General features: G+C 35.6%; 1 protein-coding gene and 1 long non-coding RNA gene across 4 annotated transcripts in view; one reads left to right on the forward strand and one right to left on the reverse strand.

The window, feature by feature from the left end:
* The window catches only part of LOC129734687 (uncharacterized), a 93,023-nt gene extending 90,756 nt beyond the window's left edge, over positions 1–2,267 (forward strand). Inside the window, exon 3 of the long non-coding RNA XR_008730169.1 lies at positions 1,376–2,267. This is a non-coding gene — a long non-coding RNA (uncharacterized LOC129734687). The remainder of the gene's footprint in view (positions 1–1,375) is intronic.
* The window catches only part of FBXL17 (F-box and leucine rich repeat protein 17), a 281,585-nt gene that overhangs the window by 24,088 nt on the left and 231,724 nt on the right, over positions 1–25,773 (reverse strand). The gene's annotated exons all lie outside the window — the stretch shown is intronic.

Genomic DNA, 25,773 nt, shown 5'->3' on the forward strand with positions numbered 1-25,773 from the left:
AGTATGGGACTGCAATAAAATGCAGAAAGATATAGGGGCATGACCACACTGGGAAACCAATCTAATAAGATGCCTCACAGAAATGAAAAGGAGACAGACTCTATCCCTTGAGCAAATCTGTTTTCTCCAAGAGTTCAGGAAATCTGGTTAAATCCCTTCTCTCTGGATGAGTATTTTGACCTTGATTTGGAAGTATGGTGGCAAACCACTCAACTAGTGATACAACTGCAATTTTGACTAAAAATCTGTTTGAAGGAGATAACACATACATTTTAAAACAATGTATTTCTGGCTTCTCTTTTGAAAATAAAATCTCATTATTTAAAGTACTAGTTACCTAAGGAAGCCTAAAGATAACGCCTGGAGGCAAGAAAAGCCCCAAGGAACTGAAAAGACCTAACACTTGTGAAAGGAAACATGGCAGAGGCTGCTTTTATGCAGGAAAAGTATTTAATTTTATATTTTTCTACATAAAATATATTTAACACAGGTATTTTTTTTTTCTGTAAGAGACATAAAAGTAATTGGTATATAATTAATCCATCATGGTCCGGTTGTAGTATATGGTACCATTAAGTGTGTACAGTATACAGTGCTGTATTCAATGCCAACTTTATTGGCTGGTACATAGAAAAAGGGCAACTGCTAAATCAGCTTTTATTCTATAGTTCAAACCCCAGACACATGGGGCGATTAGAGGGCTATGATTTTCCCAAGTCCAATTAATCTTAGTGCTTGCTTTACTTTTTCATCTTGCATATTTGACCAGACAAAACCATAAACAAAATAGTACATTTCTACAAAGGTGATTAAACAAAACCTACCTGTTGTCCTATATATCCAAGTAAAACTCTGCCATAAGTGAGAAATGAAATTGAAAAAGCAGAAAAGAGTAATTTTTCAAAATCACCTTTAATGTAACAGGTGTTTAACAGCTGTTTTCTCAGAAGTCTACACTAAGAACAAGGCAAAACCATGGACAAAATCATACAAAAAGGTTTGCTGTATTTTATACAGGACTCTTTAAGAAAAATTTTCAACATCGACAACAATGAATTAATGCTAAATACATCTGTAAGTTTGCCCAAGCAAAGAAATGCCCAAAATCTTGAAGATGAGGATGCAAAAAGATACTACTACTGGAAACAGCAGCCATGCAGCATACTTGGTTCTGTCCTGACTGCACACCTCTCATGAAAATATTTTAGAATACCCATTTCAGAGATGGACCTTGAAAGTGGTAGTTGCCGCTTGCTTTAACCCCGTGGTTTTAAGACAAATAGCCCCTGTGGACCAAGCTGTTAAAACCTGCTCTATTTTCACTTGCCTGAGGACACTAAAACATAACTTTTCTTCTTTCCATTATTTTGCCTAGGAGTAATCTCCATGATTGCCACAGACACAGTCTGATTGCAAATGGAAAACAGTAAGCCTGACTTCAATCCCCAAGAAAATCATGGAGCCAATTTTCCTGGAAGCCACATCTGAAGGACACAAAGATGACGGGGAACAGCCAGCACAGATCTACCATGTGGAAACGAAGCCTGGTCAAACTGATGGCTATTCTGTGATGACGTGACTGACTCTGTGGACAAGGGATATGTAATTTTTTTAATTTTTTTTTTGTCAGAAGAGGATTGAGAAGAAGTGCTATAGACTGAAATACGATTACTTCCTTTTCCAGTTCAAAGATGGAAACAAATTTTATCTTGGGGTAACAAAGACACCAAAAATTACCCCTTAAAAGAGGAACAAAAGATACACAAGGGAATTTAAATACAATCTTTTCAAGAAAGATAATGGGGTTTGAGCTTGTTTAAACAACATGCACCTAACATATGAAAGCTGTTACTCCAGGTTGATACTGCATGCAGGAACTTAGTAGCATTCAGAGATGACAGTCACAATTATTGATGACAGTGAAAACCCAGACCTAGACAGCATTAAAAATAAAGGCTATAATCTTCAATGATGTGAGGTACATGCAATAACCCAGAGACATAGGAAAGAAAAAATCTTTTTTGAAATCTGGCATTGTTTGGAGAACTGGTGTATGCACTGCTTATGAACTTCTGTGAATGCCTTGAGAAAGCTGGATCTTGGAGCATTTCAGATGCTATAAAGACAGTCACAGAATGCGGAATAACACATACAGACCAGATGTAAAATCCACATAATATTTTCCTGGAACAGGTTGAGACAATAAACTGGCAGAAATTCACTTTATATCGCTTACTAAATATATTAATATACAATTATAAGTGATGGATAATAGTATGTGTATCATTGTACATATAGAGTATGTGTTATATATATATATATATATATAATTAATACTATTACAATCTCTTATTCACCATCTCTTATTATACCAAACTTCTGATAGAGTTGGGTTTGGCAAGTCCAAATTTCACTAAAGAAATAAAAATCAGGATGCTGAGACGCTGACTGTAAAAAAAAAATAATTTTAGTTAGTCCTGAGTCACGTGGGATTGTAAGAGAGGGGGCAGAGACAGAAAAAGATGTTTTCACAGTGAGGGATTTTACTGTTTAGCCTGTTCAATTGTGGGATCAGCCAAGATAAGAGCGCCTTTCTAGAGAATGACAGAAAGTAATCCTAAATGATGTGGGAACATACCCTTTTGCAAATTTAGCTTTGTCCTTCTTGTCGAAGGACTCTAGCTACTGTATTCTTCTGATTAATAAATACTGACTTTGAAAAGGCTGCTCAATGGTCTGTAAATACTTGCTGAGACAAAGGATGACATCTATGACAGAGGTCTATACTCATTCTGCCACAGAGGCAAAATGTTGAAAACAGAGATCCTAAGCTGAAGAACAATAGGACTGTGCATTTTGCCCTTTCAAAAAGGACCCATAAATTTATCAATTTGAAAGACTACACATCAAAAAGACCAGAAGACTGGAGAAAGGAGAACATCCAATAAGTACACGACAACATGTTACTTCTGCCATGCACTAAAGCATTTCACACTGTTTGATGATAACAATGACTACTTAAAACATGATTTAGTGTAACAACTTGTAAGTTTTTATGGACTTAGCAGCAAATAGAAAGTAATAGATACATTTTTAGTACATAGATTTTAATTAATTTTAAAATTAATTACAATTAATTTTAAAGGGAGACAAGCCAAATAAATACTTACTAGAAGATAAAGATTGCTTAAAAAATATTTTAGGTCTACAATCTAAAAATGGAAAAAAATGGCTACTGAAAATTTTGGATTTTGTTGTAAAACTCCTGGTGTATAACTGTTCAGTACTCATCATGAGGGTAGATACTTGACTGTTCACCAAAACTCATGAAAAGTAACAGACAATAAAACCAAGATGCTACACCAGACAGACTGTTCATGCACTGCAATAAACATACACAGGAAGTACTTTTTAACTCCCAGAAGCACACCCAACCAATGTCTTTTTAAGATATTTATACAATTTTAAACAGTTCTCAGCTTTAGGAGTACTAGTTATTATTAATGAAGAATTAGATATTTATTTTTCTAACTCAGCCAGTTCATATTTGCTATCCTTACTCAGAGTTCTTGCAAAATGGTAAGTGAAGACTGGAAAACTGAGATTCATGTAATAGGGTGAGGAGTGTTGCATAGTCTTGGAAAGCTGTAGGCCTAGGAACTCAGAATATGGGCTCGACAGAGCAGTACTGAACAGAATGAAAAATCTTCTGTGGATTTCAAGGTACTATGGATTGTGTTACAAAAACAGATCTAGCTCTATGAAATGGCTAGGCAGGGCAGAAGGTGAGTGATCATGTGAAATATAACACATATTGAAAGAAGAAAGGAGCAGAAATTACATTTTAAAAGTTAAAAAAAGGAAAAAATTCCTACATGTATAGATTTATCTGTATAGCCCCCAGAAATCCACAAATAAATAATAACAAAAAATAGTAGCATCTTTATTAAAACTCTTTATAGCCTTGGAATATCATTCTCTGAGACATTATGTTTCCTCTATAATCACTTCTGGGCTTCCCCCCCACCCCCTCCCCCCAGAAATAATGTTGGCATCAAACACTGTATTTTGCTTGCCCCATGCATGTCTGTAACAGTTTGGCTGTGCAGTGAGCTGCTGAAAACATGAACGAACAAACCACTTCAATGCCAAGCCTCAGGACAACCCATAAGCCATCACATCCTGATTATCAAATTTGTCTGCAAAAGACCTGTGTTTAATAGCCATCCAATGGCTACTTCCCAGTCTTCAGGATGACAGTTTGAAAGCCACTACTTTAAAAACAGGAGACTCAAGAAGTCCATAAAGAGAAAGAAGAAAGTACTCAGCTTCAGACAGTGGTAGAAACCTCCAGATTAGTCTAAAACATATTGAACAAATGAAGAAATGCAGAATGCTTACGCTTGTATCAGAAAAGCTGTCTGGAAAACAGCAGCAATAACAGACATTACCTAGTGATGTGACTGAGATACTACTATGACATTTCCACAGCATTAAAGAAAGAAGCCTCAAATAAAACATTCAGACAAAATAATTCAGGTGCACCATCACTGATCTTTCAACGGTTTCTTACTTTTCAGATACCTGAATTTTATTTTTAATGTTTATCTTATCTAGCTGGAAAAGACCAACTTCATACACTAGCTTTGCCTTCTTTCATCCACAACAATTTTTATTTATGGAACTAACATTAATATGGCTATGATACGTAGAAAGTTTCTCTACAGACCTAGCGCTGGCTCGTGAGACCATACCTTGAATTCTGTGATCAGTTTTGAGCCTCTCACTACAAGAAAGATATTGAGGTACTGGAGTGCATCCAAAGAAGGACAATGGAGCTGGTGAAGGGTCTGGAGAACAAGACTTACAAGGAGCGGCTGAGCCTCCCAGATCTGGGGCTGTTTAGCCTTGAGAAAAGGAGCCTGAGGGGTGATGGGAGACCTTATTGCTCTTTACAACTACTCAAAAGGAGGCTTGTATTAAGGTGGGTGTTGGTCTCAAGTAGGAGGTGGCAGGACAAGAGGCAATGGCCTCAGGTTGTGCCAGGGGAGGTTTAGATTGGATAGGGTTGTCAAGCACGGGAACAGGCTGCCCAGGGAAGTGGTTGATTCATCATCCCTGAAGGTATTTAAAAAACGTGTAGATACTAGTGACATGGTTTAGTGGTGGACTTGGTAGTGTTAGGTTGGTTAAGGGTTGGACTAGATGACCTTACAGGTCTTTTTCAACCACAATGATTCCATGATTCTGTGATTCAAAAGCATTGGGACAGCTATAGCTATGGGACAGGAGTAATACATACAGTGCAAGTATAGTGGGAACAATGTTGTTTCTATTTCTACTGCTGATGAGGCAAAACACAGTAAGACAGGAGAAGGTATGAAGGTAGGATATGGCAGGATGATACAAATATAGACAGTGATAGTACTATTTTAAAACCTTAAGCATGTGAAGACATCTGTTTATGCCAGAGTACATTTGTACCTGAGAGTTTAAGACAGCTCTGGAAACACCATTTGCTGTTAAAGGTTTTGCAGTGATCAGCAGAAGCACAAGCACTGCATTTTGTCAGGGAAAGGCAAATCTCCACAAACAGAGGAGACTGGACACCCACGGAAGAAGGTGCGAAAAGGGTTCACACAACCAATTCAAGGTCCAGGTTAACTTTCTAGATATGCTGTAATACATAGTAGAATCACATGTATCTTTGCCAAAATATATTTTAAGCTGTTGTAAAGATGTGTTCCTGTCATTTTTAAATTAAAACCACAGTATGATTGAAATACATATACATTGCATGTAAAAGCATGTATTTAATTTAATTTTATGAATTATGGAACTGATACAATACTTTTGTTAAAATTGCCGAGTTGAAGTATATTACTGAAAGTATCTTTTAGATCTTTAAAGAGATCTGAAAAGGACAACAAAATTTGATGTAGTGGCTGACAGACTGCTCTGACTGTTTCCTATTGTGCTAATCGTTGCTTAGGTCTCAAATCACAGCATGAAGTTACATATAGCATGTGCTGCAACAAATCTATACAATCAGGAAAGGACAGACTGTCAGCCTCAATTTTGCATTTTTCTGTTTTTGTCGGCATGTATCACTCCACAGCTCAACACAAATTAACTTTAACACAGGACTTTGTGTCTGTTAACATAACATTTAATACGTTCCAATGCAGTTATATTGTTCTGCTTTTGAAAAAAAACCCAAACAGTCAGAAAAGAGTGATGTAACTTGTCATTAATTTCGTTATGACTAATGAAACTGAGGTTGTTCTTTTAAATCAATGCAACTGGATGCTGAGAGTGAGTACAACTGCCAGGGAGAAATGCAGATAATTTAAACAGGTTCCATACTGTGAATTATCACAAGTAAGCCTGAAAAATAATGAAGGGTCTACTTTCAGGGAACTGATTTTAAAGATCATCTCTGTTAAATAACTGAAACATGTTGTGAATATTCTAGTACAAAAGCTGGAGTTGTGTTTCCACGAAAAAAAAACATTATTTTATCTGTTATTTCTTCCAAGAATATTTCAATGCAGTCATCAAACTGCCATCAAGTAGTGATACCTCCAGTACATCTGCAAGATGTTGGTAGCTCAACAGTTATACAATCTTCCTTAGAATAATAACATTTTACAGCATTATATAACAGCATTAATTAGCTGTCCTGTATAATGAATAGAATGAAACTTCATAAAATTAGCTGAGTGTAATCACCTAAGGAACTCTTTAAACAATAATTAGCATGATGAAATGCAAACAAAAAATGTTAGTTCCTAAGGGCTTGAAAAATACTTTTTATGAAGTATTTCTCCAGTGTACTTCACATTCATGCATCTAAACGATTCCCTTAGTAATAAAGGCCATTTTCTTGGGAACTATATAGGAAAGCAGCTTGGCACAGTAGAACCTGTCCTCTCTGACAAAATCTGGAATTTTTATCTAACCAGATAAGAAAATACAGAAGAGTTTATGCCATTTAGATATTTTCTAGTTATTAGTACTATGCATTAATAAAATCCCAAATTTAAAATATAAATACATCTTCAACAAAATAAAAATGCACATCCATACCAACTGCTGGAGCGACTGCTTATCTAAGATGCTTAGTAGGCATAATTTTCTTTTTGACTGCTTAATATAAACATGGAACTTTTCTCCTTTTATGTTCTTATATAAAAAAGCAATAGCTTACCTAATAACTTCATTCAGAACACCTTGCTCAAAAGAAACTAAAAACTGAAAGAAAAATCAAGATTTTAATGAAGTGAAAATTGTGGGGGGTTTTGTCTTTTCTTTTTTTCCTTGGCTAGATAAAGAACTGGAATGCACACAGACAACACTAATTTAGAAGATAAAAATTTATCCCATTTTGTATCAAGTACTGTTTTTTTCCAAAAAGTGGAATGCCTTAATACTGAAAAACACACTCTTCTGTTTGCCAGTTGGGATATAACCAGTGGCCCAAGTATAAGGTCAAGCAAAGCTGTATACTGGGAGCTAATGGTTCATTCTATTTGCATGTCAGCTATTTCTTTTCCTTTCAGTTTGTGCTGTCATGGCAATAGCAATTTTTGATACATAAAGTATTATATTTTCTTAATGCAGGTGTGAAAATCATAGTAAATACATGTTTGCCACAAATGATAGGTAATGCCTATCAGTATTATCTGTGATAAAGCTTGGGAGGAAGAAAAAGGTCCCTGATAAATTGAGGATATAATATCACTCAATAATGATCGGAAGTTTTTAATGGCACTGCATGTATTCCTTTATATACATACATACATTTAAATTAATAGAATACTGAATGCAAGCTTAAGTGAAAGTCATCTTAGTGATTATAGTGATAACCACATACAAACACACCTTAGGTCAGGCAACCACTGGAATTTTGAGGTTTGGTATCTTTACCCATTAATAAAGTTTAAAACTTGCAGTCTAAACACGGTCCTAATAAAAAACTATTGGAGCTACATTTGAGCCTTTCAGCAAACCCTTTGTTCCACTTTGTCACAGGAAAAGTCCTTCCCTTCAACAGTGGTATCATACATATAAATGAATCAAGAATCTTGCCTTGTCTTCTGTAAGAACAATCTTTCTGGGAATGTCAAAGCTGTTCGTTGCATTATCAGGTAAAATTCATAAAAAAATTAAGCAGATTTTAGCTCATGGGAAGGGTCTGAACAGTCAAACACTCCCAAATGAAGAGTGGTGGTTCATGGAATCTTGTTAGAAAGTGGCAAGCATTTATCTGTACCGCATCTGCAGCAGTTTTGAAGTCTTTTCTTGATGCGTAAGCAGTCACACAGGCTGAAGAAACACATTTGCTCCTTTCTGCTGGAAGAATAATTCCTTCCAATACTATTTATACTCCTAAGCATGAATTTTAGAATTTTATGAGCAAGAACATGGTGAATCATTCTCTGTTTTGTAATCCAGAAGGGTACAGTTGTACTGTTAGCATAACAGTGACTATGAAAGTGAAAGCTGAACTACTGCTAACTGAAATTTCCAGATACATAATCTAAGCATTCAATTCACTCTTCTTTGGCTTGTCCTCTGACAGCTTTTAATGGAATGCAGAACAGTACAGTCCCAGTACAGACCACTTGGTGTACGGGTGACAGGTCCCCAGTTCTCACTAAATATTATGGGTCAAGAATTTTCAAGTGTATGCATGTACAAAGGAAATTTTCTTGTGGGAGATATATTGGTAAGTTATTTTCAAACTTCAATCTGCATGCTACTGAAATTCCAGACTATGTGTTCTCAAAAACTACTGACCAGGGATGGAGAAGGCAACAAGAATATGTCAGTGTAATGACATTTAAACTCAAATCCAAAGTTCCTTTTTTCTTCAACAGTAAGAGGAGAAAAAGAAAGGCAAAATTTTGTCAAGGATTTAAAGTATTTTTTCCCTCTCTCTCTGCAAGTCAAAATTTCTGTGAATATTACTCAGAAATATCAGCAGTGCTGCTACATATAATTTTCAACACCAAACACACCTTTGTGCATGTAATGTAAAAAAAAATATTTTTGATCCTTGCAATAGATCAGTATCTCTGTTTTTCCCAGCTGTGAGCATTGCTTTTATTCTGGATGTCTTTTTTTCTACTATATTGCAGAAAATATGTCCCCAAACCTGAAATGGACTTCCACCACATTTTGTTATTGCTTTTTCCCTCAACTATCTCTGTCTTCAATCATATTGACAGTAATTGTTTAAAAAAAAAAGTTTGAACAACTTCTCATCCAAAACAGTACTTGTGCCAGAACTCTGTGCTCACTGCTGTAAACCTCTATCCTTTGTACTCAAACATTTTGGTTGTTCAAAAAATAAGATGCTGCATAGAACCTACCTTGTAAAAGCCATTATTAGCTAGGACATCAGTCAGGAGCTAAATAACACTATCTTCTGATAAGTCTACATGTGATAGCTTTTCTTCCAGCCTTCTGAAGTCAGCCATTTCAAATATTTTGTGTCAATTCTGCCTGTTACTTGTTGCAGAATCGCACAGGAAATTACTAAGATGTCATTGAGAGGCTAGCACCATATATATTTCAGAGGCATATGGAGTACGTATCTTTTAAGAATGGTAACAGAACAGAACCCATAAGCCTCTCTCACTGCACTCCACAAAACAGCCACATTAAAAATTCAGGAAACTGAAGTTGCTTCACTAAAGCAAGCCTTATCTTGGAAGGAAAAAAATATTTTATATATTCACATACAGAAAAAAGTTTCATACATTCACAGCAGCTGTAACTTTCACTAGTGGTGGGAGACACAAAATTCATTATGGCTTATGATCTCCACTCACCCACTAATCTTTTTCGCCATGAAAGTACTGTAATCAGAAGAAATCTGTGGACTTTTTTTCTCCCTTGCTATTGGCCTATTACTCTTCAAAGTATGACAGATCCATGACAAAGGTGGTAAGAAGAGAAAAGAATATAAAGCTAGCTTGAGGTTTGGAGATGTGAAAGTTTCTCTACTCTTCTGTTTTCCAGGTTACACAGATTTTATGGCAAAGTCACTCGCAACTGAAAATTCCTACAAATGAAATCCCCAAACGGCAACACCTCTTCTTCAGTCTTCTAAACTTTAGTGCAAGTGATGAAGATACTTAACTTTCACGTCACTGTTTCAGGGAAAAAAGCCCCAGCTCACCTGTATTCTTGTTTTCTTTGAAATGGAGTGCATTTCTGACTGATTTTACTGGAGAATGGTCTTATTACACACCATTAATATAACTTACATTTCTTCACTGAAAACCTTTCATTAAGATGACAAGTTAGAAATTTAGGCTTAAATTGTAATTATAAATGTATCACTAAGTCATGGTCCCTTTTTGTGTAAAAAATAATTTAAGTTTCCATGCAGATAAAACTGTTGGAAATTCCTTTTCTGGGATGTCTGTGCAAATAAAAAGTAGCCTTTTCTCCTATTCCTGCTTCAAAAACCTAAACAAACCAAAAAAGATTACGTTTTCATGGTAAAAATTACAGATAAACTTACAAGAAGGGTAGATGAATTAAAAGGAGACATCATGACTGTGTCATAAGCAGATGGCCCCTGTAAGGGTTGATAAATAGTACAGAAAGCAGCAGACTATCATTTAATTAATCCAGCCATGTTCAAGTATATCTTGTTGTATATCAAATTATATCTTAGTTGCAATTCTAAAGTCAGTAAAGGAAAAGCAAAAGTCTGAATTACACCAGATACAAATTCCCTTCGTCTTTCCAATAGTCAGCGGTAACAGCATAACACAAACAGAAAATAGCACAGCCAAGATGATTAAGGGTTTTAACAAAATTACACTGTAAATTTGGTACTGAAAAAAAATATTTTTTTTCCCTACGCTGCATTTTTTTCAAATGCAATATTGAACTAATCCATAATTCTATAATACTACTCAAGTTATATCTGCCTGATGTGGTTAAGAGAGAATGAACATAGCTTAGCTTTTTGTTGGTATAATGTAGTGGTTTTCAAACAGTCTTCTGTGGACTGTAGGAATCTGCAATACCTCTGAAGTTTTCACAGAGACTCAAATATGACATGGTGTAATTTATCTACATTTCCAGAACATCCACGTTTCCATTAGAAAATTTTTAGAGATCCACAAATTACAGAAGGCTGAACTCTGCCAGCATGAATCACTATCTACATCAATGTAGGTATATTTAAAAGAAAAGTGCATTTATATTTTGTATAAATGCATTAAAGGCCTGAAAGACTCTGATGAAAATTGTCGCATTTAAAGCAGTAAATACACCATATTATACATATCAAAGTTGCTTAGTTTTCAACACAAGCATGCATTTATTAAGTGCACAAAAGTATAAATGTACTAATAAATCTGCATGGACATCTTAAAAAGATTAACAAAACAACCAAAGAATCAATTGCTTCATCACTTGGCTCAAAATTTCTAAAATTTTAAAAGAAACACTCCCTGCCCTGAAGCCTTCCACAGACACCCACTCCTTCTTTAAAAAGACTCAATAGAAAGATAAAAATGTGAACATTACACTTACAAAGACAGATACTCTATGGTTTATTGGGAGATTAAAGTCCAGGACCCTGAGACATTGAATGAAATCATCAGTCTTTTACAATCAGATACTATAGTATCTTTGTCTATTCTAGTTGTTGCAAATTAGCTGTTGAACTAAATTTAACTTATAGGTCAGAACATGCCTAGAGAAATTATCTGGAACAAAATCACACAAGGTTTTACAGTAAAATCAACATCTTGAATGCAGTTAAAAACTACCTAAAAACTAGAGCATAATCTGGAGTACAGACAGAAAAATTCTGCAGAGAATCCACCAAAACAGTAGGCAGCGATATTCTGTTTAGTCAGAATTTTAAAATAGGTTTCAGACGTGGCTTCAAGAAGAGTACACTGCCTTAATATGCCCTCAAGTTACCAGATGAAGACAAAGAATTAACGGAGTGGAGGCCACAGCCAGGAAAAAAAATTGAAGCCTCCTCAACAAACACAATTCCTGCTTGTTTACTTCTATTTAATCATTTCAAGGCAGGGGACACCTGAGAAATTTTCATATACAGAACGTGTTACCAGCTAATGTAAGTAGCATTGGTATAAAATCATCTGACTGCATCTTCTAAACTAATTTCTTTTGCTGAAAGTGATCGCTTTTACACAGTATAAATTGATAGGTGTGTAGGCAGCCCTCTTCCATATATCCATCCTTATTATACACCTGAATCAGAAATACGTTTCTTCCTTCATCTCAATGAAAAACACAAACTTGACTACTTGTTTGGAGTCCATTATAAACCAAAATGTAAACATATTTTCCTCACCTTCTAAAAGAAAACACTGGAAGACCTTAAAGAAGGGAGTGCATTAACCATAAAGAGAACTTTAATATGTTAACAAATCCTTCGACGTCAGTGGCAAAACCACCTACATTTAGGCCTGTTACCTGTTGTTTATTCTAAATACCTCAAAGATGTCAAACAGTACTGGGAGCAAGCACACACACACACACACCCCCCGCAGCTACTTAAGCCTTATATTAATGGGCTTGCTGCTCAATGTTAGAAAATAGAGTCATGTAGCCAAAATGTTTTTACAGAGTACTGTTAAATGAAACAATTTCTTAAAAGAAAAGGTATACTACATAGCAAGACTTCAGAGACAATTTTCAGAAATTAAATGCATATAATAACCTGTTCTAAATCAACTGAACTGCTCACTGGTTCAGATCAATACCACACATACAACCTAGTAACCTGAAACAAGTACCTCCACATGGCAATAAACCTGTTGCTGAGGCATATTCAGTGTCCACCATGGCTAAATGTTTAACAGGCCTCCAAAGCACAATCTCTCAGTGCTAGAAGATTGTGCTGCAACTTTAAAGCTACGGAAACAGCTGCACAGCTCCACTAGAAACTGTACAAGCTCCTTGTGTCAAAACAACTAGAACAGGTGCTTACCAGTTCCACTGGGCCCAAGCATAGGTTTCACATTATCTCCCACTCGCCTGCATTTTTAGTAAGTAGTTAGATGATGCTCATCTCCCTAGAATATATGTTCACTGCCAATAGATTTAGAAAGTTCAGATGTAAGGCCAGCTTCATCTCTACACCCACTTGCAAACTCTGTATCTACAGGGTATGCAAACTATATAGACAAATTAATCTATTTTGACATGATTCTGTTTAACCTCTGAAATCTTTCAGCTAGTGAGACTACGGTCTGATAAACCTCACACATAATCTTAGCAAAAGTGGGTTAACCACAGTTTTAGGACACCAAAATACACTGGTGAGCACACTTGCCTTAGTCATCTGGTTTTTAGATGGATTTGACCCCAGACTAGGTACATCAGATACTAGGGGAAAAAAAGCACTGGAAAAAAATAATTTGATTTTACAGCCAATCACCTCAATGAGATGATGTTTCCTAATGCAAAACAGTAACAAGACTTGTCTCCTTTTTTCAGGTTTAGTAAATGTAAAATACATATTTTTTTGAAAGGACACTTAAGAGAATTTCTCTGCCATATGGGAAATAACTTCAGTCCTGAAGTAAAAAAACCAGCTCTGATTGAACTACTATAGACTGGACATGATACAGAAGTGAGATGCTGGTCACTGGAGTGATGGTGCCAGATGTACAACTCCTGCTGCAGCAACTTGTCAGCTAACATGTATGCAGCTACCCTCAGTTTGCATATTATCAAGAAATCAATGTATTGTAGTGTTCAAGAAGCACGATAACGACCCTTTCAGTTAAGATACTTTCACAGGATGTTGTTCTCCTCAAGCAACTTTACAGAGATAACAGTGACCATTTCTGCTTAGCTGAATGCCTACAGCAGCAAACCAGTTAAGCGTCCAAGTGGGCAGCAGAACTGACAGAGTTTGATATTAATGTTCCCCCACGATTAATGAACTCCTAACAAAATCCTAGTGTGCAAATATTCTGCATTTGTGTAAAGCAGTTCTGCTCTACATGTTATCTTTGTGAGACAAAAATGACAGTTCTCCTGGCACGGATATTTTATATGAAAATTTCCAAAAGAAGAACTATGGATGTAGTCAGACAATGGTTTCTGCTGTATTCTTCAGCAACAAGTGAAGGTTATTCCCAAAGAAAAAGATGTTCCCTAAGAAGTACTCTCCAGAATCATTACTAAGAATTGTTACTTTAATCATTACAGGCTGGCACACGCCCTTTGAATCACAGAAAAGCTTGCTTCAAGCAAAACATGAGAAATTTTTCATGTCTGTTAAACATTTTTGTTCTCAGTCACACCTACAGTCCATTTTCCAGATGCACTGAAACCAGTATCTTAGTATGGCAGCACAAGTACATTATAATAGGCATTATCAGTCACTGAGACAGACCTATCCTGTCATAATCTGAAGTTTTCAATGGTACTATCTTATTTTCATGACCAAAGATCCGGACCATTTTGTGGCTGCACTAAATTACATTAAATACTGTATTTCTCTACTATCTCAGCAGGAAGGTTTACCCACACCCGTAACAGATTGTAGAGTACTGCTCATTACTGACAAGTAGAACACACACAAACCCACATTTCTTTCCTCAGCAACCACTGTCATTAAGACTCCTCGCTCTGCTTTAGGTGTATAATATCAGCACAGAATCTTAAACCAGCAAAATTTGAAGGCTTGGACAAAAGAATTCTGGGGAACTGCAACAAACAAATAATGAAAATGAAGAAAAAATAAAGTTACAGAAAATAAAATTTCAAGTAACTTTTCAGGTTTCTTGAAAAGGGTGAGCTCTCAGGGCAGTGTAAACAGGCACCAGAACTTGGAAGAAATACCTTCTTAACACTTGGACATGCACACCAATGTAACAGGTATGGATGCACCACTCAACAATCAATTTCATTCAAGTGATTTGCAAAAGGGCAGTGGAAATAAAGGCAAGAAGATTCTTGGGCAAAAAAGAATTCACCCTTACACCTCACATTAGAACAGACCAGATAGACTGACCACTTGGAAACCTGTGTAATCAGGTGAATCAAGAACAGGAAGGTGACCAGAAGAGAAGCTAATGGAGCATATTTATGAAAAATAGTAGGTCATTTAAAACCAATTTGTGATGTGGACTATTGAAAAGGCAGTTCTCATTAAGCACAATTTGCTGATTTCTTCCTGAAACCTACTGCTTTTCACCAAGATCCTGACCTTTCAAGACCTTCCTATATACAAAACCAAAATCTTAGATCTGACATTGCATTTTAAACTTAAAAAGTTTTAGTATCTCCAAAACTGAAGAATAGAAAGCTAGCCCATAGAATTTCTTCCAAACGTATTAAACATTACCTTTTTCCCTGAGTAGTAGTGTTTTTCTGACTGTGAATGAGACACCTGCACAAGCAGGTTTTTTAAAATCCAAACTCCTGTATGATTCAGAAAAATGCTGAAATAAGAATTCTCCTTACTGGAGAATTAAAATCTAAATGTGAAATATGCGTAGACTAAATCAAACTAAGGTATTTAAATAAGATTTTGGAGGCACGGGTATGTTCTTTATAAAACAGCTTTCAAAGAGTAGAAAAATCATGATCTAATTAATACCTTATTTTTCTTTTGTCTTTTTTTGAGCTGACTGCTCTAGTTGCAGACTTGAGGATTACTGTCAAATAGCTGCATTAGTAATAGATAAATAATAATAATAATTTACAATTAAATTTACTGGATTCCTTTGTTAACTGATATCTTTGTTAATTATGTTTTTGCTCTTGCATCCTTCATATTTTATGAATACATACAGATAGAGACAGAAACAGAGGGAAAGAAAAAGACCAAGTGTAATGTTCAGTGCAAAAGTGATGAAAAATGTAACTTGAGAAATGTCTCTTTAGGCCAGCTGATTGCAGGATAACTACTGAAAAGCTGATACACACACTTTTATTTATATCTACTCAAAAGCAACAAAATGTCAAAGAATCAGGATGAAGCTGATTTCCCTCTTGTGTATGTGCATAGGTTTTGATTATAGGCTTTTTCCTCAATTGATGAACTATTGCATAGAGTTCTGAAAATCATTTTACAAAAATAGTGCTGTGTTTGGGGTCAATACCTCTCCAACAGTCAGCTATAAAGTTGCCACTGACTTTTTTTTAAAAGAATGGGATCAGGTCCTCTTTATTTTGACTCGAGAGATTTTGTAAGTTTGCTCCCAGGAAGAAGAAAAAATGCACATCTGATTAATTTGTGGTATTCATTCATCTTTTTCTGCTAAGACGACAAACTGCAGGTTATTTTACACAACTTAAAAACTATCTTTCAATTTGGGAAAGAATATAAACTTACCTGAATGGTTTGCTAGACCAGTAAATACTAGCTATACTAGTAATATATAGTACTAGTTACTATATAGCAAATAAAATAACTATCAGAAAAGATTAAAAAAGAGAAATAACAAATACAATTTTGAACTTAATTTTCCCCATTATCAAAAAACCACTTTCCTCAAGATTTTGCATAGTGCATTTGTTTTGACCCTTCTTTAAAAACTTCATTGCTTTTCAAGGTTAACTAAGGAATTTACACAAGTGTCTTCCTACAACATACGCAGTGTATCTGATACCGTATCATCCCTGTAACTGGGAATCATAGGTGAAACTTTTTGTATGGAAAAACTTGGTCCTGACTTTCCACTTTTAATGACATAACGTAAAACGTCTGAGTTCTTAGAAGACTTGAAAGTCTTCATGCACACAGCTAATCCCCTAGCAACTTCCCACTCTTTTGTCTGCTGTCCTGTTTACAGCATTTTCTTCACTGAATTTCCTCACAGAAAATCAAAACAAGTGTAACAACAAAGCCATATCTAAATGCCATGTTTACACTGTGGCAAGTGATAGGAGTCTGCAGTTCATGTGCTATGTTGCACTGCCAAAGCATTTGACTATGCCTATACTAGAACACTTAGCTGATGCACCAAAATGAGATTTCAGTCTCAGTAATGGTCCTGAAGCACTATTCCAACATAAACATGTAATTAGAATAAAACATGCTTGAATAAAGGCTTGCCTGTAGCGTTGGTATCATGGGTAGAATACACCATCCAAAAAACCTTTCAGAAAAGGTGTTTTTACCAGATAGGAAAACAGAACAGGACAGATTAAGTGTAATTCCTAAGACATCAAGAAATCTCTGACAGGGACAGGAACAAAGCATGCTTTTCCCCCAGTTTATTTAGTCTTTTGACATGCTGTCTTCTCCATACACAATATAAACATAAAATAAAACTTAATTGACACTAATTATAGGGCATTATTATGCACTCTTCATTGCTTTTAATATTTTTCTTCAATAGTCTCTGCATCTTTAAAACCAATATATAGCCACTTCGAGTTTTGCTGCAGAATGCCAGAAAGGGAAGACAGGAATAATAAACCACTGCTTTTTTTTTTTTTTTTTCAATTCAAAGCTGAGCATTTGTTCTGCAAGCATTACCACTCTTCCCACGCAACAGCATGAATTAAACTTCTTCCACCTAGGTTTTTTTACCTGACCTTCTTTGGCATTTAAGTGCAGAAAAGAAAGTATTTCAGGGCTGCATGTGTCACTCTTACAGATCTGAAGTTCCGGTTGCCTGCAGAGGCCATTTAAAAACATTAGCGTCCTGGGAAAAGCAGCCTTTGGACATACTCTCATCCATAACAAAAGAGATTCTAAATATTAATAAGTGTGAGAATATATTGTTTCTCTTTGACCACTGGTGTAGGAAACCTGGTTGTATCAGAAAGTCTTGTGAAGAGAAGAAGCACGAAGAGGCAAATAATGGGAAAATAGGACGCCTATGGTGCATGTTCAAACTCTCAGGGAATAGCTTTTATCAAGATTAAAAAGCGAAATGAAACTGAATCCTTTGACTAGCTTTGCAGTGAACCTTTGACTAGCTTTGCAGTGAAGTGAGTATACAGTAGCAATCCATTTCTAATTCAGGGCTCTAAAACTTCTTTTATGCTGTATTTATGTAAGATAGTTTTGTTTTATGATTTGACTTGGCAAGCAGGACATTGATTTCATTTTCAATAGAGATCTCTTTTCTAAACAAGAACAATAAAATGGCATTTTACCTGTAGACTGCCTTTGAATGTAGAGCAATTTTATTTCTCCAGTAGATGTTAATATTTAAAAATGAACTTAGGTCAAAAGTCTTTAAAAATGACTGCAGCTTTTTTGATCAGTGGCATTAAAACAAGTGGACAGCAGCTGCATGGATGGTCCATGCTTTCAGAAAAAGGATCTCTTTTCATTAACAGGCTTACTGTTGATCTAGAATTACTCCTTACAAAGAGAATAGAAAGCTGTCTTTTCCCAGTTCCAGGATGAGCACTTTCACCTTTTAGTTAGCTGCACAACTACTTATAATTACATCAATTATTCAAACAGCATATAGGTAGTTCTTTAAAGTACGACATTTAAAAATATTACCCATTTTAAACTGACTTCCTCAAAAAGATACTTGACTTGGCAAATGTCTACATTCACATACTGAAAGTACAGAGTATCTTTAGGTATAAAGGACCAAATGATTCAAACCCTGATTTGTCAAACACAGTCTTTTATGGGTTATATATCTACAGGTCATATAATGGAGAGCAACAAATATTGGCAATGAAAGGTAAAATCTTTCTCCCTCTCCCTCTCTGTATATAGGTCCCTCAAAGTATCTTGTCATATCAACAGTGAAAAGAAACCTGTCTGTCAATACAGAGCACTCAGATGACTGAAAAAAACACAATAACAAGTTCTGGTACTTCGTAACCAATCAAGTGATCTTTCTATTAATTTTTTTTGGAATAAAGAGATTCAGAGATTGTATGTCAAAACATTTTATCACTCCTAACTCTTATATACATCAGTTCTGTGTTTCTAAAATACATTGTCCTGGGAGTTCTTCCCAAAACAATACATGAATTACTAAAAGTTTTAAGAGTTTCAAGCAAATGCATTGCTAAGTGGTCTGCCTTCAAATTCCCTGAAAGACTATGTAGTAAACAAAAAGAAAACATTGAGACTACAGTTTAGTATAATTAGATATAATAAGACAAGCATATAGTGAGAGCACTCCCTGAACTATATGAAAACATTCATACCTATACAATGAGTGTTTGGTAGAGGCTGATTTAAACAGCTGGGAAAATAACTTGCGGCATACATGCCAGAGTGTGCCACAACCTCAAATTGTTCACTACACCATCACAACAAACTGCAGAATCTACGTTAAAAGCTAAGAATCAGATGCTAACCACATGTCTGGGATCAAACTGCATGAGTCCAGGGTTTTTTTCCAATTTTTTTTCCTCCTCATTTGTGCTATGAATATTTGTACAGCTGCAAATTTCACTGGAACATTTTCAACACGGTATTTCAGCACGGTAGTGCCAAAAGAACCCATAGAACACAGATCAGCACAAATACATTACAAGTACTGCAGACTCCTTATCATGAACTTTGCTATGAAAACAGAAATCCTGACAAAGTGCCTCTGATGAAAATAAAAAGAGATGGATCATTCATCTAACGGCTCAGATTTCAAGCTTTACTGGGCAAAAGCCCAGTACCCAGCATGTACTGCAGAGCATCCAGAGCCTATTAAGAAGAGTTATAGAATGGAAACTTAATTACACTAATAGACAGTTGGAAGAAGATAATAATATGGCGTAAGACTTTTAGAATATGATAGTTTCACAGATCTATTTTGAGATATATAAAATTAAAGAAAAAAACTTTACACTCAGGAAAATAATATACTTTTTCTAAGATGAACAATAGATTTGATGGTGATAAAAGAAGATTTTAAGTCTATTCAATGTTTCGCTTCTGCAGAAGGTAGCTCATGAGATGAGAAAACAAAATACCAAACTAATCCCCTTGCACAGGGTCCCCAGTGTCTTCCAGCTGAGAGAGCTCTAGCATTTTAGCTGAAGTGAATTAAACTGTGGGGTTTATCCAAAAAAACTGAGGAACCCTATGGGTATTATGACAGATCAGACCCATTTGCAAGGACTAATGGACATCCTCTGTTCTCCTGGAAATGCTGTTTCCGAAGAGCTGCACTACTCTAATTACTATTACTTTCGCTGGGAACTTATGTCTAAGAAAGGATCACAGCCTGTCAGGTGGGTGTTTTCTGGTTTTGTTTGTTTGTTTGGGGTTTTTTTGGAAAAAAAGATGACAAATTTAAAGTTTTATGATGCAGTCTTTGACAATTTCAATGAGATAAACAATTTTAAGTAACAGCTGTATGTTCAAAACATATTTTAAAAGCTGTCACAAAGTATCGCTTTTTTACCTAGGAAGTCAGAGGTACCTGAGACCAGCTTTGTTCAGGAATACTGACAGGTATTACAGGTGGATGACTAGCAACATATGGAATCATATCATCCAAAGTATATCTATTTAAAATGTTGTTAAAACCACAATTCAAATTTAATTTTCTGGCATGTAAAATAAAAGTAGTTAGTTTAGTCTCTGACTTGAAAGATCAGGATTACTTTGCTTCCCTGCAAAAAATACAGTTAAGATTTTTCTTAATGACTCTTAGGTGCATAGAAGATAAAAAAAACCCCAAAACTAAAAAAACTAAAAATTAATTTCCTTGTTTACTACTATGTACTTTTGGATTACAAAGTAAAGCTGAACACAGTTTCCCAAACTGTTACCCAAAGTACTTCACATAAAACAAACTATACATCTATTTCAGCTTCTTCTGTGAAATCAAGAGTGTGACTAACCTAAACACACTAAAAAAACCTGAAAAATTTTAATTACTGACAAGGTGTACAGCAACATTTAGATAACACATCTCATGAAGGAATAATATTTATATAAGCCATCAGCTTTTTCTCTCCAGATATTTGAGATTTTTTTTTGGAAGGACATTAGGGAATTGGACTTGAGTTCCCAAGATCATTCTGTAAGAATTCATACTGGATCAGAAAGCAGAAATGTTGAAAAGTTGTCAATGTGAATTCCAGCAGTCAGTTTTTTGGATTGATGCTCAGAATTTATATTTTAAAAGATCATGGATTTCAAGTTATGTGCCTGCATTATATTACAGTTATCAGTTAAATCCACTATAACAGATAATAAAGCAGTGAGGTTTATTTTCTTTAATAACTTAAACCTGCTTCTTTTGGTGAAATCTATCTAGAAGTGTATTTTTGCTCCTGGACAAATCAGCGAAGTGAGCAATTATTTGTTATTTTGTACACATCATTATGATAGAAGCATGGAAAAAAGTTCCAAGGTCAGCTGGCAGGGATTCTAGACCTCTCTGTTCCAAAAGGTGAACAGTTGCCTCCCTCTAAAATAAAAACCATCCTGAGCAGAACTGCCAAGGAATGCTAAACATCATTTGCAAATATCACAGTCCTGTCCTAAGCTCAACTACGTACTCAAACTTTCAGCCAATTTATTTAGAAATAAAAATATGTATTTCAAGAAGATGGGGCTTTTTTTGCAAGACCCATGCTTCACACAACAAAGTTAGTTAACTAAGGTCATGCCTATACAAGGAAAAAATCATTGATTTAACTGAACTGATTGGTTTTAAATCCAGTTAAACTGGTGCAAACATCTAATGTAAATGCACTTACCCCAGCTAAGACCTCACTTAAATTGATTTAGCTTACTTTAGCAATTTATCAATGTTAACTAAACCAATTCTAGCAAAGGTTAAGCAGGTTTAAGTGCTTCTGTATAAGGAGTTTGAACACATTTAACTATATTGACTTAAAAACAGTTTAATTAAAACAGTGTAACATCTCATATGGCCAAGATTTAAATCCCCAAGGCTGAGAAGCAAAGCAGCATATGTAGTTGTACTGCATGGAAACTGAAACCAGTCCTGGATTCCACTTGGGTACCCCTCTGCTGACAAACGGTACCTATACTGTGTAACCGGCACTGGGGAGTAGGTACACTAGAAGCAAGATTAATGTTCAGATGCCAAACGATTTTTTAGGACCAGTAGAAAAACAAGAAAGGAAAAAAAACCCAAATCAACAACCAAACCCCAAATCCTGAACACATAGTTATGAATTGAAGAAACCTGTTTTGGGTATAAATGAAATACAATACAAGTAGAATTCTGGCATGGCTTTTTAAAAAGTCACTTCCCATAATGGAAACTTGTACATCTGTTACAAAAATACTAGTGCAGTATTCAAAAAGGCTTCTCTTTTGCATATCAATTCAGTTAGCCTGGGAATTTCCTGTTGTGGTAGTCTCCATCACATGTATTTTAAAGTGAGCCTCACAAGAGGGATGACGAGTGGCAAAAGGCATCAAGGTTAGTTTTCTCCCTCCCACCAAAAGAGAGGCCGCTGCATGCTTTTAAGCAAACTTTCATACCAGATCAACCTTGGTAGTTTTGGGAGGCATGGATCTACAGACGGGTGCAGGGCAAGTCCTCAACACCTCATGGCTGAGAAGCAAGCCTGTGCAGTCTAGAAGTGACAGAGTCTTACCTTGTGTGATAACACAGCTGCACCCCCGCGTCTCATAAACACACCTATTCCACCACCTCGGTATGTAAGCAGAAGCAGTGCAGCTGAAGGCATCTGCACAAATCCACATTAACTCTTAACTTAACTTTGCTAGCTCAAGATTTTAAAAGAAAGTACAGCTACCGGAATACAGAAGGCAGCTACAGCAGGTAGGCTTTTATTCCCATTAAGACCGAAGTAGACGATAATGTAAATTCACTGCAGCTGGCATAGTTGTACGTGACACTTCTGCTCCTTGTGTTCTATTTCCACCAGACTACTTTCTGCCTTTTTTGATTTTGCAGCTAGCTTTCTCCTCTTCCTGAAGTTTACTGGCACTCTGACTCCTACTCCAGGATTCTAGCTAAAAATCTGTTTAAATGTCTTTTTGCCTTTCTAACCCCAATCCTACAGATGAATCAGATGAGCCTGAATCTCTCCCTCAACACCTGAGATCATGACCATTACCATTTGCTTAGTCTCTGATGGTCTAATTTTTAGCATTCAAACTTTCCCACCAATACATATCTTACAGTAAATGCACGACTAAGTTAATATTGGATCAACTTAACACTGAAGCATTTAGAGAAATTTATTAACATGTTCCCAACTGGACTAGATATTGTATTGCCTCTCATTTTCAGGAGGATGAAAGAAACAGTTGTATTTAAGGTTTCTGGAAGAAAATTCTGGATTACTGATTTTAATGGTTTAAAAAAGTCTGTAAAAATGCTACAGTATGTCTTGGTTTGATAATTTACTAGGATACATAAAAATGCATCTGCAATTTTAAAAAGTGAGGAGAAAGAGGGGCTGGGTGTTTTAAGTGTTTTTTCATCAAAGTTTGTCTTTACCTAGTTGACCTGGTATTCTTTGCTAATTCTAGTATTTTTTGGTAAGCTGTTTTCAAATTATCAGATAACTAACTGCATGGTTTAAGGTCACTGTTAAATGCTACTGATATTATTAAGTATAAAAGATATGACTATATTTGCTTATGATATCACTGGGTGTTTTTCACACAAACTTTTAACGAACTTTTTTCTTACTGTTTTTTATTTGTTTTTATGTTTACCAACATAAAATTGTGTTCTCTCTTTAAATGTACAGTAATAAAACTTAAAATGAAAGTTAAGGACGGATTAACCTCATCTTATTTTAGCCATGGAGAGTTAGAATTCTCATCTTTACTGTTGTCTAAAAAAAGTGAGTATTGAGCTCAGTGGAGTGGTACTTCTGGAGATGCCTGAAACAGATGAATCATCCTGGGGACCAAGGTTTCACTCCTTGACAGCTAAAGAGGTACAGATGGCTTAGACTCATGGCTAACACAAGGTGAGTTGAATCCCACACTATCCTACTAAAAATGGAAGGCAAACATAAGCAACATGAACAATTACTTACATATTTTATATGAAAACTGCTGTTAATAGTATACAGTCATAACATAGGGAATGGTCATAACAGCCATGCCATACTTCTCAAGTATCATTTTTTTAAGTATAATTTTTTTTTTTTTGCTTTAACAAAATCCACATTGTTAAAATACGATACATGCTAGGGATGCATATGCACCAATGTGTAATAAGTTTGCAGGTTTAAACTTCATAGAAGATACGTTTTTTATAAAAGGAGCAAATGGGCTTCTAAGATTCTTTTGCAGAACTGTTTTTCACCCTGCCTCTTATGTCATTTAGAAAGCATTAATCACTTCAAACTCAAAATCTGCTTGCATATTTTACCTTTTTTCAGTAAATACATTTTTGCTTTATTATAGATATTGCTATATTTAATGTTTTCATTCATCTTAGTGTAGACTTTGTATGAACCACTGCAAGACTAGCACTGAACACAAGTCTTGGATGACTAGCATTTCACTAGCACACCACAAAGGCGTATTTGTTTTCTTTAATTGCTACAGGTGGGTATTATTGTCTAGAAGGTTGCTGCAGATGCACACCTCAGATGAATACATTATCCATTTATACAGGTTAAAAAAAGAAAATAAAAGAAAATAAAGAAAAAAACCATGCACTACAAATGCTTGGCACTTAGTTGTTTTGTACTGGGCATAGACTTAACATCACCAGGCTGGAGTATTACTACTTTTTGTTAGCCTCACCTGCAAAATTACCTTCAAGCACACCTTCAAGAATATCCTATAAATGTTTCTTCCAAAGATGGCTTTACTTTAAAATCATTTCCATTACTGAAAACCTTAACAAGGCTGACACAAAATCTGATAGAGATCTTTGATGAAAGTGCTACAAAGTTCTGCCAGGAGTCTTGATTTTACCACCATCACTAATATCCCTGATTGCTGAAAATAAAAGTGGGCAGAAATGTGAGTAATTTCTGAATCAGTGCAGCTGCAAACTAATCACACAGCTGAGAGTTTATGTTGGAGAATATCCATCCTAAGCATAAGTAAGGATGTGTTGTACCTGACTACCGTGTCTTTCTGAGACATTTTCTATCTGTTACAGATCAAATATGTAACAATACAAATTTTAGGCTTCAAAATTGTTAACTCACATGCTGGACCTGACACTACTGGGAAGTGCTCGTGTTCCTGACACAGAGCAATGCCAAGGCAGTCTGGATATTTTCTTCTATCGCCAAGTTCATAGAGAGGAAACCCCTCCTGCTCTACATGCTATCAACCAAAAACAGCACGAAAGATGAGTATAGTCTGAACAAGGAAAGAAATAAGTAAGGTAGAGAAAAACATTACATGAGAGCATTGGTTGTTTGCCAGGTATGAAAATGGGGGAGCATACAAATACCCCACTGAATCTCACCTACTGAAAGGACAGAATAAATCAAAGAACTTCATGAGTGGCTTAAGAAACAAAGCTGTGGAGTATAACTGAACTGCTATAGTATGAATCACTTTGTTTTAATGAATAAAAACAGATTTATTTTTTGATGCAGAGTGCAGTTAAGTACAGTTACAGAAATGCAGTAACTTGAATTAGATAAGCTTATGAATACCCTGTAGCTATATTTTACAATTTTGTAACCTATGCCTTTGCAAAATAATCGTTCTAACTACCCTGCACCTTTAAAAAAATAAACAAACCAAAAAATTCTATTACCAACACCAACAATCAGCAAATGAATAAGGCACATTTTTCTATCTCCTTAGTAGTGATACATTAGTTTAATCTTTACAGCACTGGCAGTGCAACCCTTTCCATATGGACACCCATATGCTCT

Source organism: Falco cherrug, chromosome Z (genome assembly GCF_023634085.1).
Source record: "Falco cherrug isolate bFalChe1 chromosome Z, bFalChe1.pri, whole genome shotgun sequence".
Classification (NCBI taxonomy): Eukaryota; Metazoa; Chordata; class Aves; order Falconiformes; family Falconidae; genus Falco; species Falco cherrug.